Source organism: Equus caballus, chromosome X (assembly GCF_041296265.1).
Source record: "Equus caballus isolate H_3958 breed thoroughbred chromosome X, TB-T2T, whole genome shotgun sequence".
NCBI classification, from domain to species: domain Eukaryota; kingdom Metazoa; phylum Chordata; class Mammalia; order Perissodactyla; family Equidae; genus Equus; species Equus caballus.
In genome coordinates this window covers 124,761,115-124,780,682 of record NC_091715.1, presented here as the reverse complement: position 1 = coordinate 124,780,682, position 19,568 = coordinate 124,761,115, and the positions used below count along the sequence as shown (strand labels likewise).

Here is a 19,568-nt window from a genome sequence, read left to right as displayed (position 1 = left end):
TGATGTTGTCAATGGCTAAACCAAGACCCTGTGCCAGACAGTCCAGGTGGTAACTTTCCCAATACCCACTCCTCATTATCTTGGTGGCCACCTCCTGTTTTTCAATGTCACATCCCTGCCCTGACTCCTTCCTGGAACATGTAATTCCAATCTTAGCAAATCTGAATTAATCAGCATAGTCCCATTCCTTGCCATTGGTTGGCTATGGCCGTGAAGCAGTTGGGGCCAATGAGAGTAGCAATTTCCCAGGGGCTTTGAGAAAAGATTTTCTTTCATATTCTGGAGGAATTTCAGAGGCAACCTCCTCTTCTGCATGTGCTCAAAGAAACAAGGAGACCCTGATACTGTGAACAGCTATATATCAACCATAAGGAAGATCCAAGTTAAAATGCTGCAGACATCAAGAACGCATAGGCAGAAAGAAACCTGACTTTCATGCCAGTTTTGAGCCTCCGAGTCAAACTGCTTTTGCGTCCATGTCTACCTTCATTGATTAGGTCAGTGAGATTTGAGTTTTCTGTTACTTGTAATCTAGTGTTTCCAACTGTTACTGGCCCGATGGTCGTTTTTAGTAAGGAAAGACCCAAGCATCAGATGGGCAAATGGATTAGATAACGTTTAAGTCCCCATCTCAGTGGCAAGATTCTACTTCACCTCAGTGATAGAGCTAGAGGGAAATCCTGGGGAGAGAGGATGCATGTACTCTGATCTGAGGGATTCATGTCTGTTTTCAAAAGTAATGGAGAACCAACTTTCACCCTTCACATAACAACTCATTCAGTGAAAGAAATAGTCATCTGCCCAAACCCTCAGTCATGGCAGATCCTGTAGGGGACTGACTGGTGGAATTTTTCATATCTATTATGTCCCCTAATGTTTTGTTTTATACTTTCTTTTGCTCACTGGACTGCAAATTCCATGAGGGTTGGGATGCCAGCCACCTTTCTACAGCACACAACCAACAAAGGAGACGCTCAAAAAATGAGGGCTGGAATGAAATATATCAGCTATCTGACATTATAACAGAAAAAAATTCTATGCTGTAATGCAGTCTTTGCATGTGTCATTTTTAATGATTTTGAATGACACATTATTCCCACCAGTGAGTTTCCTATAATAGCTCTGTCCACTCGGGACTAGAGGGAACAATATAATATAAAAATTAGTTTAATAACAATCAAACCATTCCGTTCACAGCATACCAATCATCATCAAACTAAAATCCAAGATTTAGGTCTTCTGCTCTACCATAAGCCAGGTTTCAGCATCTACCAACAGTCCACTCCTGCTATTCTTCTCTACCAGCCAGCAAGAATTCCCACTGCTTGGATTCTCTAGTAGAATATTTATTTACATTTCCTCTCTGAACGTTGGTAGGTACAAAGATTTCTCTAAACGTTGCTAGTAGTTTTGTTTATTTTTAAGGTAAAATTCGCATCACATACAATTAACCATTTTAAAGTGTTCAATTCAGTGGCGTCCAGTATATTAACAATGCTGTGAAACCACCATCTCCTTCCAATTTCAAGTCCTTTCATCATCCCAGAAAAACACTCCATACCCAGTAAGTAATCATTCCTCATTCCCCCCTCTGCCCATGCTCTGGCAACCACTAATCTACTATCTATCTCTATGCATTTGACTGTTCTGGATATTTCACATTTTAAAAATCATAAAATATGTGACGTTTTGTGTCTGGTTTCTTTCACTTAGCGTTATGTTTTCAAGGTTCGTCAAGGTTGTGGCATACATCAGTACTTCATTCCTTTTTAGGGCTGAATAATATTCCATCTTATGATTACACCACATTTTGTCTATCCTTGCATCCATTGATGGACATTTGAGTTGTTTCCACCTTTTGGCTCTTATGAATATTGCTACTACGAACATTCATGTACAAGTTTTGTGTGGATATGTTTTCATTTCTCATGGGAATATACTAGGAATAGAACTGCTGGATCATATGACACTTCTATGTTTAACTATTTGAGGAACTGCCAAACTATTTTCCACAGCACCTGGAACAATTTACATTCCCACAGGAATGTGTGAGGGTTCCTATATCTATACATCCTCACCAAGACTTTAATTATCCTTTATTTATCTTATTAAACCCACCCTAGTGTGTATGAAGTAGTACCACATTGTGATTTTGATTTGCATTTCCTTAAGGACATCTTTTCGTGTGTTTCTTGGCCTTTTGTATGACTTTGGAGAAATGTTTATCCAAGTCCTTTGCCAATTTTTAATTGGGTTGTTTAATTTGAGTTGTAAGAGTTATTTATATATTCTGGATATTAAACCCTTATGAGAAATGTGATTTGCAAATATTTTCTAAAATTCTATGTTTTCTTTTCATATTCCTGATAATGAACTTAGAGGCACAAAAGTTTTTAATTTTCATGAAGTCCAATTTGTTTATTCTTTCGTTGTTCGTGTTTTTGATGTGACTCTAACAAACCATTGCCAAACCCTTATACAATGCTGGTAAGAATGTAAAATGGGGCAGCCAATGTGGAAAACATATTGACCATATCTCACAAAGTTAAACATAGACTTAATATATGATCTAGCAATTCCATTCCTAGGTGTATACCCAAGAGAATTAAAAACATATGTTCCCACAAAAACTTATACACCAATGTTCATAACAGCATTACTGATAATAGCCAAAAATGAAAACACTCAAAGATCCTTCAACTGATAAATAGATTTTTAAAAAGGCAGTATGTCCACACAATGACATATTATATAGCCATAAAAGAGAATAAAGTACTGACACATACTACCACATAGATGAACCTTGAAAACATTATGCTAAGTGAAATAAGCCAGACACAAAGGCCACATGTTGTATAGTTAAATTTATATGAAATGTCAAGCATAAACAAATAGAGAGAGATAGCAAGTAGATTAGTGGTTGATTAACACTGAGAGATCTTAGTGATAAGATGGCAGTACTCCCCAATTCGACCTACAGATTGAATGTAAGACCAGTTATCAAAACACCACTTGCTGCTTTTTTTCCAGAAATGGATGAGCTTATCATAAAATTCATATGGAATTGCAAAGGACCCGGAATAGCCAAAACAAATTTGAAAACAAAGAACAATGTAGGAAGACACCAGTTTCTCTATTTCAAAACATACCACAAAGCTACAGTAATCAAAATAGTATGGTCCTACCATAAGGCTAGAAATATAGACAAATAGAATAGAATGAGAACTCAGAAGGAAGCCCATACAATTATGGTCAATTGTTTTTTGACAAGGATGCCACAACCATTCAACAGTGAAAACTAGTCTTTCCAATGAATGATTCTGGGACAAGTGGATATCCACATACAAAAGAATGATTTTGTCCCTTCTTTCATACTATATACACAAATTAACTCAAAATTGGTGAAAGACCTAATTTTGAGACCTAAAACTATAATATTCTTAGAATAAAATATATGTATAAATCTTGACTGATTATTCAAGTTTCTTAAATATGACACCAAAAACACAGCCAAAGAAGGGAAAAATTGATGAAATGCACTTCATCAAAATTAAAAATGTTTGTGCCTCAAAGGAAACTAATAAGAAAGTGAGGAGACAACCCACAGAACTGGAGAAAATATTTGCAGATCATATATCTCATATGTGTCTAGTATTCATAATACAGAAATAACTTTCCTCAACCACAAAAAGATAAAAAATCAAGTTAAAAATTGGGCAGAGGACTTGAACAGATATTTCTCCAAAAATGGCTAATAAACACTGAAAAGATGTGCAACATCATTCTAATGCAAATCAAAACTACAACGAGATACCACTTCACACACACTATCATGAGTATTCAGAAAAAAAGAAAATAACAAGTGTTTGTGAGGATGTAGAAAAAGTGGAACCCTTGTGCATTGCTGGTGAGAAAGTAAAATGATGCATCCACTGTGGCAAACAGCTTGACAGTTCCTCAAAAGTTAAACACATAATTATTGTCTCAGTCGGCTTCTGTGGCTTAAACAACAGACATTTATTTATCACAGTTCTGGAGGCTGGGAAGCCCAAGATCAAGGTGCCAGCCAATTTTGTTCATGGTGAGAGCTCTCTTCCTGGCTTACAGATGGCTGCCTTCTTGTTGTATCTTCAGATGGTGGGGAGAGAGAGAGAGCAATCTCTCTCCTGTCTCTTCTTATAAGGGCACTAATCCCATCGTGGTGACTACACCCTCATGACCTCATCTAAACCTAACTAGCTCCCAAAACTCCATCTCCTAATACCATCACATGGAGGGGTAGGGCTTCAACATAGAAATTTGGGGGGACACAAACAATACCACATGATCCATCAATTCCACTTCTGGGTATATACCAAAAGAAAATTGATAGCAAGGACTCAAACAGGTATTTGAACACCCATGCTCACAATAGCATTACTCACAATAGCCAAAAGGTAGGAGTAACCTAAGTGTCCGTGACTGATAAAGGGATAAACAAAATGTGGTATATATGCACAAGGGACTATTATTCAGCTTTAAAAAGGAGTGAAATTCTGACACATGCTACAATGTGAATGAAACTTGAAAACATTCTGCTAAATAAAATAAACACAAAAGGACACATATTATATGATTCCACTTATATGAGGTATCTACTATACACAAATTTATAGAGAAAGAAAGTAAAAGAGAGGTTGCCAGGCACTGGGAGACAAGAGGAATGGGGAGTTATTGCTTAATGGTTACAGACTTTTCTTCTGTTTGGGGTGATGAAAAAGTTATGAAATAGATAGTGGTGATGGTTACACAACAGTGTGAGTGCATTTAATGTCACTGAATTGTAAACTTAAAAATGGTTAAAATGAAAAAAAAGGTTAAAATGGAAATTTTTATGTTATACACATTTTGCCACAATTTAAAAAAATAATGTAATATACCAACTATTGCATTGTACTCTTCAAATGAGCAAATTCATTGTGTGTGAATTATATCTCAACAAAGCTGTTTAAAAAATTCATTATCACCCAAAAAAAGTATCAAGAAGGACAAAAATACTTGGGAATATATTTAATCAAGGAAATGCAAGACTTGTACACTGGAAAATACAAACTATTCTTGGAAGAAATTAAAGAAGACCTAAATAAGCAGAAAGCCAACCCAGTTTGATAGACTAGAGAGGTAATATTGTTAAGATGGCAATTCTCCCCAAATCAATCTGTAGTTTGATACAAGAACCATCAAAATAACTTTTTTTTTACAGAAATAGATGAGCTTATCCTAAAATTCATATGGAATTCCAGAAGACCTCAAATAGTGAAAACAATTTTGACAAAGAACAATGGTGGCGGAGGCACACTACTCGATAACACAACTTACTATAAAGCTGAAGCAATCAAAACAGTGTCTTTTCTGCTGTAAGGAAAGAAAATATATAGCAGTGGAATAAAATGAGAACCCAGAGGTAAGCCATATCTCTATGGTCAATTAATTTTCAGTGAGGGTGACACACTGACTCAATGGGTAGTGTTTTCAGCAAATGGATCTGTGACTAGATATTCATATGCAAAAGAGTGAATTTGGCCTCTACCTCACACCATATACAAAACTTGACTCAAAATGGATCAAAGAGTGAAAAGTAACTTAAAATTATAAAAATTTAGAAGGAAACACAGGTTAAATCTTTTGACCTAGGATTAGGCAATAGTTTCTTAGTTATGATCCCAAAAGTACCAGCATGAAAAGGAAAAGTAAATGAATTCGACTTCATCAAAATTAACAACATTTGCACCTCAAAGGACACTGTGAAGAAAGGGATGAGGCAACCTACAGAATGGGAGAAAATATTTGTAAATTATGTATCTCATAAAGGTAGTATCAAGAATACGTAAAGAACTCTTTTACCTACAACAAAAAGATAAAGAGCCCAGTTAAAATGTAGGCAAAGGACTTGAACAAACATTTCTCCAAATAAAATATATAAAATCAATAAACACATGAAAACATTCTCAAATCATTAGTCATTAGGGAAATGCACATGAAAATCACAATGCAATGTCACTTCACAGTCATTAGATAGCTACAATTTTTAAAAAGTTAAAAAACAAGTGTTGGCAAAATTGTGAAGAAATTGGAACCATCATATATTGTGGGTGAGAATATAAAATGGAACAGTCCCTGTGGAAAACAGTTTAGCAGCTCCTCACCAAGTTAAATCTAGAGTTACCATATGACCAAACAGCCTACTTCTAGGTGTATACCCAAAAGAATTGAAAATATATGTTTACACAATAACTTGTCCACGAATGTTCATAGCAGCATTATTAATAATAGCCCAAAAGTGGAAAAACCCAAGTGTCCCTCAACTGATGAGTGGGTAAACAAAATTAGATATATCCATACAATGGAATATTACATAGCCAAAAAAAGGAATGAAGAACTGACATATGCTACCATATGGACAAACGTTGAAAACGCTATGCTAAGTGAAAGAAGCCAGGCACAAAGGCAACTTATTGTATGACTCCATTTATACAAAATGTCCAGGATAGGCAAATCTAAAGAGAGATCAGGAAGATTAATGTTTTATTATGGATAAAAGTTATGTGAGATAGAAAAATGATTGCTAAAGGCTATGGGATTTCTTACTGAGGTGACAAAAATATGTTATAATTGGCTGTGGTGATGGTGCACATATCTATGAGCTTATACTAAAAATTATTGAATTGTACAGTTTAAACGAGTGAATTGTATGTTTGTGAATTATATGTCAATAAAGTCTTTTTTAAAGAAACAATTATATACTTGCGTAGAATAATCAAAAGAAAAATTGAGAAAAGAATTGCGTTTAAAATAGAATCAAAGCTGGTAAAAATACTTAGGAATAATATCAGCCAAGGAAGTACAAAACTTGTACACTGAAAACTACGAAATATTGTTGAAAGAAATTAACGAAGATATAAATAAGGAGAAGACCTTTCCAGTTTCATGGATTAAAGAACATAATATTGTTAAGATGGCAAATTCCTCAAGTGATTTAAAGATGGAATGAAAGGCCTATCAAAACCTGCCTTTTTTGCAGAAATGGACAAACTAATCTTAAAATTCATATGGAATTGAAACATACTCTGAAGAGGAAACATCGTCTTGAAAAAAAGCAATGAAGCAGAACACAGTCTTCTCAGTTTCAAAACTTACTACAAAGCTGAAGTAATCAAAACAGTGTGTCCCTGCCATAAGGATAGAAACATAGAGGAGTGAAATAGAATGAGAGTACAGAAATCAACCCACACGTCTATGGTCAGTTGATTTTCAATGAGGGTGCCACAACCTTTCAATTAGAAAAAATAATCTTTTCAACCAATGGTTCTAGGAGAAATGGATAGCCACGTGCAAAAGAAGGATCTTGTCCCCTACCTCATACCATAAGCAAAAATTAACTCAGAAGGGATCAAAGACCTAAGTACAGGACTTAAAAATCTAAAATTCTTGTAAGGAAACATAAGTGTAAATCCTTGTGATAGTAGATTAGGTAAGCAGTTTCCACTCCTAGCTATATACCTAATGAACTGAAAACATATGTTCACAAAACAACTTGTCCATGAATGTTCATAGCAGCATATTCTTAATGTAGAAAAAGTAGAAACAACCCAGATATCCATCAACTGATGAATGGATAAACAATGAGATCAACCCATGCAATAAAATAGTAGAAAGCCATAAAAGGGAATGAAGTACTGCCACATGCTACCACATGGAGGAACCCTGGATACATTTTGCTAAGGGAAAGAAGCCAGACACAAAAGGCTGCATATTGTATGATGCCATTTATATGAAATATCCAGAATAGACAAATCTATAGAGACAGCAGGTATTTTTGTGTTTGATTAGGGCTGGGGGATCTGGGGGTGAGGGTAATGATAGTTAAAGTGTAGGGAGTTTCTTTTGAAGTGATGAAAATGTGCTATAATCAACTTTGGTAAAGAAGACATACAAATGGCCAATAACACATGAAAAGTTGTTCGACGTCATTAGTCACTAGGAAATGCACATCACATTCACAATGCAATACCACTTCATACTCACTTGGATGGCCATAATTTTTTTTTAAAGAAAATAAGTGTTGGCAAGGACGTGGAGAAATTGGAACCTTCGTGCATTGATGGCAGGAATGTAAAATGGTACAGTCACTGTGGGAAACACTTCCATGACCCAGCAATTCCACTCCTAGATACACACCCTGGGAAAAGGAAAACACATATTCACACAAAAACTTGTACACCAGTGCTCATAGCACCATTATTCATTATAGCAAAAGTGGAAACAATGCAAATGTCCAGCAAACAAAGAATGGATAAACAAAAGGAGGTATACCTATACAGTGGAATATTATATGGCCATAAAAAGGAATGGATTATTACTACATGATACCACATGGATGAACCTTGAAAATATTATGCTGTATGAAAGAAACCAGACACAAAAGACTACACATTGTAAGATTCCATTTACATGAAATGTCCAGAATATGCAAATCTATAGAGACATCAAATAGAATGGAGGTTGCTTACGGCTCAGGGAGAAAAAGAGGTTAGTGAGTGACTGTTTAACGGGTATGGGTTTGCTTCTCAGAATGCTGAAAATATTCTGGCATTAGATTGGTGACAGTTGCACAATATTTTGAATATACTAAAAACCACTGAATTGTACACCTTCAAAAGGGTTAATTTTATGGTATGTGAACTACAACTTAATTAAAAACATGTTTACTATAAATTAACAATACAGAAGCAAGTAAAAAAGTATATTTCACTTCTTTGTTTTTTTTGAAGATTGGCCCTGAGCTAACATCAGTTGCCAATCTTTTTTTTTCCTTCTTCTCCCCAAAGCCCCCCAGTACATAGTTGTATATTCTAGTTGTAGTTCCTTCCAGTTCTGCTATGTGGGACGCCACCTCAGCATGGCTTGATGAGCGGTGCTAGGTCTGAGCCCAGGATCCAAACCGGTAAAATCCTGGGCCGCTGAAAGGGAGCACTTGAGCTTAACCACTGGGCCACAGGGCCAGCCCCTATATTACACTTCTAATCCCACCAGACTGCCAATAAGGACTTTTTGGTATACTTTCTTTCCCTTCTAATCTATGTGTGCATATATATATATGTAATATATATTTCAAAATTAAAAGTGAAATCTTATTCTAAATACAAGTTTATAACCTGATTATATTTTATGAAAAACTCATACCCTTATAATATGTATAGAACAGCATAATTAACCCCCATGAATCTACTTTCTGGTTCAGCAAATATTCAACTCATGGCCAGTTTTACTTCATCCTTACTTGCTGATTCATTTGAAGCAAATCCCAGACATCAATTCATTTTATCTATAAATATTTCAGCATGCAGATCTAAAAGATAAGGATACTTCTTAAAAATGTAACAATAATACCAGTATTATACTTACAATTTTTATAGCAGTTTTTAATGGCATCAACTTTTCAGTCAGTGTTCAGATTTCTCCCAATTGTATCATGAATGTTTTTGTTACAGTTTGTTTGTTCAAACTGGGGTTCAAATAAGTTCCACACACTACAATTGTTTGACATGTCTTAAGTGTCTTTTAATCTAAAACGTCTCCGTCTTTCTGTTTTAATTTATTTGTTGAAACAATACCGAGTTGTCTGTCCTATAGAATCTTCCATAGTCCAGGTTTTCTGATTATGTCATTTACGGTGTTATTTACCCTCTGTACTTTCTGTAAATTATTATTTAGATTTAGCGGCTTAATCAGACTTTGGTATTTCACAAGAATATTTCATATATGGTGTTGTATACATGCAATCAGGAGGCAAATAACATCTACTTGTCTCTGTTTCTGTGAAATTAACAGACACTGAAGATCCTTTCCTAGCTATAATGTGTCATTAAGGATAATAAAATGATGACATCGTTTTTTCTCCATTTATTAGCTGGACTACTGTGGTAAAGAGAAATGTCCCCTTACTAGCTCTGTGTTTACCCTGAGGTACAATATGCAAATGAAAGGTGAGAAATACCTTCTTCATTCACTTTTATTTTGCAGTTTTTAAAATAATGAGTTGGTTCCCTAGCATTGTTTTAGAATATCAATCTGACCTAATGCATTGAAATAGATTTGCTATGTTTCAATCCATTGCACTTATTATTCTCATTGATACTCAAATTGTCCCCCCTTTGAGCAGCAGGAGGATCTTCAGCTTGGCTCCTGAGTCCCATCTGGCATGACCTAGTGGTCTTTGATACTTAACTTCTCATATGACAAGATGCTGCAGGAGCATCTTGTAATTTCCTGCTCCAATCCTGGAATCAGCTATATCTCCAAGGAGACCTGAAAAATATGATTTTTAATGGCTGCATCTTATGGATGTACTATTATTTATTTAACCATCCACTATTTGGAGGGAAAGAGTTTCAGATAGTTTCTCACTATTCTGTATTATAGATTAAATAATGGCTATTTTATAGAAATAGTATATACAAGTGACTGATGGTGTGCTCATAAATGTTTTCTCTATTGTTTCATATGTAACAAAAGCCTAGTCAATTGACCTGTTTGTGGCCTGACCCATAAGCTAGTGTGAATCATTCACCTGTCAGAGACATCTGCCTCTAGAGGGGGGCTTGCAAATGATAAATTAAGAAGTGGTAGCAAAAAAATAAGTAAAAAAAAAGTGGCAGCAAACACGAATAAAATCTGTGGAGGAAAAAGTATGTATATTTAGTCCCTAATACTCATTAGCCCCTAAGGATCTTCTGCTTCCTGAATCTATAATCCCTCTGACAGTCCCTGGGCAAGAGCATAAGACTTGGTTGGGATATGATAACTGAAAGGCTTTTGGGGTTTTTTCCTTTGTTTTTTTTTTTTGTTTTGTTTTGAGGAAGATCAGCCCTCAGTTAACTGCTACCAATCCTCTTTTTGTTGAGGAAGACTGGCCCTGAGCTAACATCCATGCCCACCTTCCTCTGCTTTATATGTGGGACACCTACCATAGCATGCTTTTTGCCAAGCGGTGCCATGTCGGCACCCGGGATCCAAACTGGCGAACCCCAAGGTGCCGAGAAGCGGAACGTGCGAACTTAACTGCTGCGCCACCAGGCCGGCCCCATGGTTTTCGTTTTTAAGCTTCATTGGAGGTGGCTCACTTCTTGTTCGCCTATGCAAGAAGTTTCTATCTAGAAAACTGCTCCCTTACTCCTACGAATTATAAACAGAAAGTCACTCTATCCCAACCACCCAACTTTCCCTATTTGGTTGCTTGGCTATATTTGTTTGGGCTGAAATGTTAGAGTAAGTTAAGCCGTCTTATACTTAGTATATATACCAAGGCAATCTATATATTTTGGAATACTAGAAGTTTTCTCTGATTTTTGAACATGCTGCTTCTAATTCTGATACATCATACAATCTGCATCTTTCTCAAACAGAATGTTTGAAAGCTATTTTTATAAGACTCCTGGACAGGGGCAACAACTCTTTTCTTTAGGAAGAAAATGAAGCATTCTCCAGAGGGAAGCCAGCACATATTTTCATATTTTCTTTATTTACCCTGTATTTTCTATATTTACTTTGACTCATTTCATCTATATTTTCAAAAGAATGTAAGTGAGGTTCTATGGATAAAAGTGCTGTTGGTCAAAACTCATTAAGTAAAAGTAGTTGCAATTCATAGGTATATTTGAAAAAAACCTTTCTTCTATGGAACAGTTAATAGGTAACCACTCACCCTTCAAATCATACAGACCTCAGGCATAGAAAGCTCATGCAGAACACAGTGTTCTTGAAGCTGTGTAGAGTTGCATGTTCTGCTGTCATGCTGTTTATAATCTACCATGCCAAAATAGAAAGTGGATGTGCATGCATTCTTGTAGGCTATTATGCTAATCTTTCTTTCTGTTCCTTTTGTTAATTGTGGGGAGAAGGGTATGTGGATGAATAAGGTTGCAAGATAAAATACAAGACATACTTATACTAAAAAATTATTGTTTAACTCGAAATTCAAATTTAACGGAGAGTCTTCTATTTTTCTTTGCTAAACCTGACAACCCCATAAATGAGTAGAGAGTAGAGGTGACTAGTCTTTGAAAACTAAAAAGGACTACCTATTCTATAATGTGGAGAGGCACTTCTAAACTTTAATGTACATATGAATTATCTGGAGTGCTTGTTAAAAAGCAGATTCTGATTGTGAGGATCTGGAGCAGGACCAATTTTCTGTATTTCTAACAGTTGATGCCAATAAGGCTGGTTTGAGGCCCACATTTTAAGCAAGGCTGTAGTGGAAACTTGAGTGTGTGTGTGTGTGTGTGTGTGTGTGTGTTAGCTGCCCACCATCTGAACTCACTTTCTGCGCATAGGGAATTCACCAATGTACGATTCTTGAAGGAAAGTAGAGCCTGGTTCCCATTATGGAAGCTGATAGAAGGTGTCAAATACTCATTTTACTAGCTTGCCTTGCAGCCTGAATTTAGTTCTGTGATCTACACTGGGCCAATCAGAAGCATCTGCAAAGGAATTTGAGTCAAGAAATAGTACAAATCAAAACTATGATAACAGTGAGTTCTCTCCCTTGCAACAGCCGCAGTTGGGGCCAAGTTGAGCTCCCAGGGCAGTGGCGGTGGCGGAGGAAGAGCGGGGTCCAGCATGCGCAGAAGCATCAGTCACAGTGGTCTCACTGGGCTGAATCTACAGCACGATTTTAGGCACTGTTCCTAGCTGCAAGCTCTGAGCTTGGTTCTTAACCTTCATAGTGATTTTTCGAGCTGCCCAATTCCTTTCCTATTTCAATCATTCAGAACTGATATTTGTTGCCTAAAACTAAGAAGTCTGATCAAGCCAAAGGGTCTGCCAGAGGCTGGCTGGCTTGCACAGCCACATCAGCTGGCAGTATATGTGTGAGATGCCATCTAGGTCATCACTCAGGGCATTTTTGCTTCACTGGGTGAGGACCATTCTGAGAGAGGGGCAACCTCCACTTTTGGGAAGGATATATATTTCCTGACATAGACCTCTATGTTCATTCTTTTATTATTACCTCTGGTGATGACTGGTCTTGGTTTAATAGGACTAGATTCATATGCTAACACTATCACTAACTAGTTAAGTGATATTTGGCAAATCACTTTGTCTCTGTTTCCTTGGCTGTTAAAGGGCGGCAAGATATGACCCTACTATTGCATTTATTCACATTATTTCATAATTATTTGTTTTTTACAACCTTATTGAGGTACAAACTGCACATAATAAAATTCACCCATTTCAAAAGTAAACTTACTGAGTTGTGTAATCGTCACCATAATCCAGTTTTAGAACATTTCATCACCCCAATAAGATCCTTCAGGCCCATTTACAGTTAGTTAATCCCCGTATCCACCCTCAGGCCTGGGCAACCACTAATTTACTTTCTGTGTCTATAGATCTGCTTTTTCTGGCCATTTCAAATAAATGGGATCATGCAATCATAATTATTTATTACACAAGTTTTTTCTGCTATATAGTGAGTTCCTAAAAGCCCTACGTCTAAGAGCAGAAATCAACAAAATTGAAAACAGGAAAACAATTTTAAAAAATCAGTGAAACAAAGACCTGGATCTTTGAAAAGCTCAATAAAACTGACAAACCTCTAGCAAGTCTGACAAAGAAAAAAAAGCCACAATTACTAATATCAGGAATGAAACAGGGAATATCACTATAGATCCTGCAGACATCGAAAAGATAGAAAGAGAGTATTACAAACAATTCTGCACACATATATTTTAGAATTTAGATGTGGGCCAATTGCTTGAAAATCACAAACTAACAAAACTCACTAAAGACAAAATAGATACTCTGAATACTCGTATAACTATTAAAGAATGTTAATTCTTAATTTCAAACCTTCTCAAAAAGAAATCTCCAGGCTCAGATGGTTTCATTGAATAATTATACCAAATATTTAAATGGAAATAATGCCAATTCTATCCAACCTTCTCCAGAAAATAGAATAGGAGGTAATATTTCCCAATTTAATTTATAAGACCAGTAGTACCCTGATACCAAAACCACACAAAGACAGTGCAAAAAAAGAACTCCAGGCCAATACCTTCCACAAACTTAAACACAAAAATCTGCAACAAAATACTAGCAAATCGAATATAACAATATGTAAAAAGAATTATACACCACGACCATGTGGGATTTATTTCATGTACAAAAGGCTGGTTCAACATTTAAAATTCATTCAATGTAACTAACCATATTAACAGGCTAGAGAGGAAAAATCCTATGATCATATCAACTGACTCTGAAAAACATTTGGCAAAATCCAACCCCTGTTCGTGATAAAAACTGTCAGTAAACTAGGATAGATGAGAATTTCCTCAACTTGATAAAGAACGTCTACAAAAACCTACAGCTAACATTACACTTAACAGTGATAGAGCATCATAGTTAACAGTAGAGGACTGCATGCTTTTCTCAGGGGAGTTCAATATTCCCCTGTGGCCACAGGAGAGGAGTTATGGTCCAGTTCACTCATCTATCTCTGCCCCAGCCTCTGGGGGTCAAGCATCCCCGAAGGAGGGACTATTTGTCCTTTCTCGTGTTCCACACAGCAGGAGGTCCACATCTCTGGGGCCCCAGTGCCCTTGTCTGCAGGGATGAGTGGCTGGAGATTAGCCTAGGGCTAATTCAGAATCACCTCATATGAGCAGCCTGAACCCCCTTGAAAGTTGCCCTTCCCAAGGCACTCTTCTTTCTGCCACGTTTCTCCTTTGAAGCTTCACCAGGAAGTCTGGACTCCATCTTCTGAACACGTTAATATTTCTCTCTAAAGTGAAAATGAATGAGGAAAAAGTCAGAGTGTTTGTTAGAATAGTAATTAGCTTTTCTTTTTTTTCCTGAGGAAGATTCGCTGTGAGTTAACATCTGTGCCAATCTTCTTCTATTTTGTAGGTGGGACACCACCACAGCATGGCTAGCAAGTGGAGTAGGTCTGCATCCAGGATCCTAACCCTCAAACCTGGGTCACCAAAGTGGAGCACGTGGAACTTTAGCCACTCAGCCCCAGGGCACAGCTGGTAATTAGCATTTTTGTCAAGATTTACAGTAAACTGTCCAGCTTTCCATCCAGGGTTTCTTAACAGACTGCATGTAGAGCGATGCCACAGAGACTTCTTGATGAGGATGAAGAAAGAGCGTGTCTCTCCTGATTCTTTTTTTTCTTCTTTGCTGAGGAAGGCTGGCCCTGAGCTAACATCTGTTGCCAATCTTCCTCTTTTTGCTGGAGGAAGATTCTCCCTGAGCCAGCATCTGAGCTAATCTTCCTCTATTTTGTATGTGGGTCACTGCCACAGCATGGCCACTGATGAGGGGTGTACATCTGCCCCAGAAACTGAACCTGGCTTGCAGAAGCAGATCACACTGAATTTAATCACTAGTCCACATGGCTGGCCTCCTCTCCTGATTCTTTAGAGATTCAGTGGAGAAATCTTTCAACATTCTTGGGTGGTCTCTATTAAAAGAATCTTAAAATGCTGAATTTCTCACTTGGTTTTCAGCTGTGGTCCATTGAGAGCACTTGATATGTCTTTTTTTTTATATATATATGAAGGGAAAAACAGCACGACTCCCTCCTGTGCACATTTTCAGATTTATGAGGCCACAATTGATGTGCACATTTGAAGCAGGAAAATATTATATCATGCCTTGTTTTCTCACTCGCATTACATCCCCCTGAAACTGGCTGGCCTGTAGGCTCATGGTGTTCCTGAATGTGATTGGCATGGGTAATTAGCAGGCTAGTAAAAGAGAATGAACAAAGTGCTATCAAAACATGTATATGCAGGGCCCTGAGGACAATGGCTCGACAGCCTGAGGACTTGGTTGGCCATCTCAGCTCTGCCATAGACACCCTCTGGGACCTTGGCCAAGTTAGAGCAACTCTTTGTGTCTTTGCTCCTTCCTGGTAAATTAAATTAAACTATTCTTACCATTTCCTATCTCACAAGTATGTCATAAAAATAAACTTAGATAATTGAGGCAAAAATATTGAAGGTTTTGCTTTGGGAGGGAAGGGAGTGTCAGGTGAAAGGTGCTCTCTGAATGGAAGATTCAATAAAAGGAAGCCATTTGACCTTCAGTTTAGAAACTAATCATTTCAATTAAATTCAATGCACATCTGGTTAGTATTGACTCTGTATATGCAGCATTCTGGACTGTGAGCTATATGGCCTTTATAGGAGTTTCGATCTAGCGGAGCCATGTTAACTCCTGCATACTCTTTCTCCCATGCTTGTGCCAGTTCCCAACCCTGAGTCAGGGCCATTTTCTCTCTCCCTCTATTCATACTCAAAGGCAGCAGAGCATTCTAGATACAGGCACAAAATGATGCTGAAGTTTGGGCCCCTCCACTTGAGCCTAAACGTTGGCTTGGTGTTCAGACATGTCTGATTACTCCAGTGACTGAGGAGCCTCCTGAGAGAGAACATGTTCTCAAGAAAGAAGGAGCCAAACACAATTAACTTGAGCCAAAAACAAAGACTAGGTCTTTGGAAGAGCGAGATCCTCTGAGTTCAGTCCTGTGTCTCTTGGCCCTTGTCTGAGTCCAGTGGGAGGTGGGATGGGGTTGGAGTGAAGGGGAAGCAGAGGGAGGGGGCTATAGGTAAAAGTTGAAATATCTCTTTCAAAATTTCAAATCCTGCACTTCATATTTACCACACATGCTCTCACTTCTTACTTTACTAGAAAGGATCAAGGCATCAACACAAGTGCAAGCAACAGAATATTTGATAGAGGTGACTTCTTAAAAATGAGAAATTTATCGTCTCATAAAATAAGTTTGGGGGAAAATGGTTACAAGATTGTTTGAGTAGCTCCAGTATGCCAACAAAGAAGCAAGTGGATTTCTTCTTTCTGCTCTGCCATCCTCAGCATGATGGTAATACAGGCTTACCTGGTTTTATTGTGCTTTGCTTTGTTTCATTTCACAGATATTGTGTTTTTTACAAATTGAAGGTTTGTGGCAATCCCATGGTGAGCAAGTCTATTGGTGCCATTTTTCCACCAGCATTTGCTCACTTTGTGTCTCTGTGCCACATTTTGGTAATTCTTGCGATATTTCAAACATTTTCATTATTATTATATTTGTTATGGTGATCTGTGGTTAGTGATCTTTGATATTACTACTGTAATTGTTTTGGGGCACCATGAATTGCACCCATAAAAGATGGAGAATTTAATATACGTTGTGTGTGTTCTGACTGCTCCACTGACTGGCCGTTCCCCCATCTCTCTCCCTCTCCTCTGGCCTCCCTTTTCCCTGAGACACACAATATTGAAATCAGGGCAATTAATAGCTCTACAATGGCCTCTAAGTGTTCAAGTGAAAGGAAGAGTCGCACATCTCTCACTTTAAATCAAAAGCTAGAAAGGATTAAGCTTAGTGGGTAGGTCAAAAGCTAAGGTAAGCCAAAAGCTAGGCCTCTTGCTCCAAACAGTTAGCCAAGTTGTGAATACAAAGGAAAAGTTCTTGAAAGAAATTAAAGTGCTACCCCAGTGGACACATGAATGATAAGAAATGAAACAGCCTCATTGCTGATATGAGGAAAGTTTTAGTGGTCTAGATAGAAAATCAAACCAGCCACAACATCCCCTTAAGCCAAAGCTTAATCCAGAGCAAGGCCCTAAATCTCCTCAATTCTGTGAAGGCTGAGAGAGGTGAGAAAGCTGCAGAAGAAAAGTTTGAAGCTAGCAGAGGTTGGTTCATGGGATTTAAGGAAAGAAGCCGTCTCCACAACATAAATGTGCAAGCTGAAGCAGCAAGTACTCATGTAGAAGCCACAGCAAGTTATCCAGAAGATCTAGCTAAGATAATTAATGAAAGTGACTACACTAAACAACAGATTTTCAATGTAGCCAAAACAGACTTCTATTGGAAAAAGACGCCATCTAGGACTTTCACAGCTAGAGAGGAGAAGTCAATGCCCAGCTTCAAAGCTTCAAAGGACAGGCTGACTCTCTTGTGAGGGGCTAATGCAGCTGGTGACTTTATGTTGAAGTCAATGCTCACTTACCATTCTGAACATCCTAGGGTCCTTAAGAATTATGCTAAATCTACTCTTCCTGTGCTCTATAAATGGAACCACAAAGCCTGCATGGCAGCACATCTGTTCACAACATGTTTTACTGAATATTTTAAGCCCCTTGTTGAGACCTACTGCCCAAGAAAAAAGATTCCTTTCAATATATCACTGCTCGTTGACAATGCACCTGGTCACCCAGGAGCTCTGATGGAGATGTATAATGAGATTAATGTTGTTTTCATGCCTGCTAACACAACATCCATGCTGCAGCCCATGGATCAGGAGTCATTTCAACTTTCAAGTCTTTTTATTTAAGAAATACATTTTGTAAAGTTATAGCTGCCATAGATAGTGATTCCTCTAATGGATCTGAGCAAAGTAAATTGAAAACCTTCTGGAAAGGATTCACCATTTTAGATGCCATTAAGAACATTTCTGATTCATGGGAAATGACCAAAATATCAACATTAACAGGAGTTTGGATGAAGTTTATTCCAACCCTCCTGGATGACTTTGAGGGGTTCAAGACTTTGGCGGACAAAGTAACAGCAGATGTGGTAGAAATAGCAAGAGAACTAGAATTAGATGTGGAGCCTGAAGATGTGACTGAATTGCTGCAAGCTCATGATGAAACTTGAACGGATGAGGAGTTGCTTTTATGGATGAGCAAAGAAAGTGGTTTCTTGAGATGAAATCTACTTGGCGAAGATGCTGGGAAGATTGTTGGAATGACAACAAAGGATTTAGAATATTACATATTCTAATAATACATAGTTCATAAAGCAGCAGCAGGATTTGAGAGGACTGACTCCAAGTTTGTAAGAAGTTCTACTGTGGGTAAAATGCTATCAAACAGTGTCACATGCTACAGATAAATCATTCATGAAAGGAAGAGTCAATCGATGCAGCAAACTCCATTGTTGTCTTATTTTAAGAATTCCCACAGTTTCCGCAACCTTCAGCAACCACCACCCTGATCAGTCAGCAGCCATCAACATCGAGGCAAGACCCTCCAGCAGCAAAAAGATTATGATTCACTGAAGGCTCAGATAATGGTTAGCATTTTTTAGCAATAAAGTATTTTTAATTGAAGTACGTAGATTGTTTGGTGGTCTTTTGCTTTGTTTTGTTTTTTGCTGAGGAAGATTATCCCTGAGCTAACATCTCTGCCAATCTTCCTCCATTTTATATGTGGGTCACCACCACAACATGGCTGACAAGTGGTGTAGGTCAATGCCGGAGATCAGAACCCACAAACCCAGGCCACTGAATCAGAGCATGCCAAACTTAAGAACTTAGGCCACAGGGCTAGCCCCATATACATTATTTTTTTAGACATGATGCTATTACGCACTTAATAGACTACAATATAGTGTAAACATAACTTTCATATGCACTGGAAACCAAAAAATTTATGTGACTTGCTTTATTGAGATATTTGTTTTTTTGCAGTGGTCTGGAACTGTACCTGCAATATCTCCAAGGTATACC

At 37.6% G+C, this 19,568-nt stretch overlaps 1 pseudogene; it reads left to right on the top strand.

Annotated features, from left to right (window-relative positions):
• Positions 1–17,358: 17,358 nt before the first annotated feature.
• On the top strand, positions 17,359–19,137 carry LOC138921794 (tigger transposable element-derived protein 1-like; annotated as a pseudogene).
• Positions 19,138–19,568: the final 431 nt, after the last annotated feature.